This window comes from Penaeus vannamei, unplaced genomic scaffold (genome assembly GCF_042767895.1).
Source record: "Penaeus vannamei isolate JL-2024 unplaced genomic scaffold, ASM4276789v1 unanchor3241, whole genome shotgun sequence".
Classification (NCBI taxonomy): Eukaryota; Metazoa; Arthropoda; class Malacostraca; order Decapoda; family Penaeidae; genus Penaeus; species Penaeus vannamei.
Window position 1 is genome coordinate 7,501 of NW_027216224.1, and position 1,481 is coordinate 8,981.

Genomic DNA, 1,481 nt, shown 5'->3' on the forward strand with positions numbered 1-1,481 from the left:
TTTCAGCTAGTTTATCAGCAAGCTCATTCACGCTGATCCCGGGTTTTGGCAGTATTACTGGAAAAAGGCGTCACCACTGAATCGACAAAAAACTAACTTTATGGCTTGAAGATAATTAATTATCAATCACTTTTCATTAAATAAACTTATCTCGCAAATTAATAATAACGAAGCTATTTATTTTTCAAAATAAATAGAAAAATAATAGAAAGTGAGATTCACACGGGAGCTGGGGGAATACTGACCAAATTCTCCACTGCGCATGCGCGAGCTCTCGTACCCGTACTGTTCCTGTTATCTCGCCCGTGACGTCACGGCCAGTGTCACGATTTCATTGGTCAATTTGGTGGTTAATTTAATAGCCAATGGGGAAAAGAATTCACGAGGGAAACAGTCAATGATTGAACATTAGCTAAAATAGAAGCTATGAAATTCATTTTTCAAATTAGTCTCGCCATGGCTTCTGTGTGTGAAGGTTGTCGAGTTAAAAAACCCTACCAAGTTATCAAAAACTATTTTGAAGACGACGAGGCTAGCCTTCAATTATTCCGAAATCACGGAGTGCTACCCTCTCAAGTGCTGTGTAAATTCTGCAATTTACCCTGTACACTAAGAATTGGTCGGAGGTTTTGCAGCCATTGGCAGAAAATCGCCAAAACTAAGTGCCGGAAGCAGTACTCCTTCTCCGTCAGTTATCATAAAGGAATATTTCTTGAAGAAGCACACGTCTGTCTATCAGAAATTGTGTGCTTCATTAATCACTGGCTGGAGAAGTGGAGCCACGAAACTATATTTGAAAATCTCAGGTAGGTACAACAAACGAGCGTTGACTGGAGGAGCTTCTGCTCCAAAGTAACGGCTTACTAGCTCTCAAATCAAGACCCCATAGGAGTGGAGGACATTATTATCGAGATTGATGAGTCTTACTTCGGAAAGCGGAAGGACGGTCGTGGACGGGAGGTGAGTAATATCTGGGTGTTTGGAGGCATAGAGAGGGAGCCGAAGAAGTGTTTCCTCATTCCCCTAGTGCCTCCCCTCTCTCTTAATCGGAATAAGGACACTCTGGTCCCTCTGATAAAGAAGTATATTCTTCCGGGGGCCGTTATCTACAGTGACGGTTTGGGAGCCTACCTTAGGCTCGACAAGGAGGGTTTTACACACCGTGTTATCAACCACTCCCAAAAAGTTTGTTGATCCTGGCGACCGAGATATCCATACCCAGAATATCGAAAGACTCTGGAGAGACGTTAAAGAGTGGGTAAAATGTCCGGGTAATAGATCCGAATATTACGAACAGTATCTCTCCCGATATTTGTTCATAAACCGGAACTTTCACTTTCGATTTCATAACTTTCTCGGTGAGGTCGTCAGGCTATACCCTCCTCAGTCTGAGCGACCAGCCCTCGCTCCCGCTACCGCAGCCCTCTACAGCGGTCCCGCTCCCCCAGACCTCTCGGCGCTCCCACGTCCGCTCCCGTAGA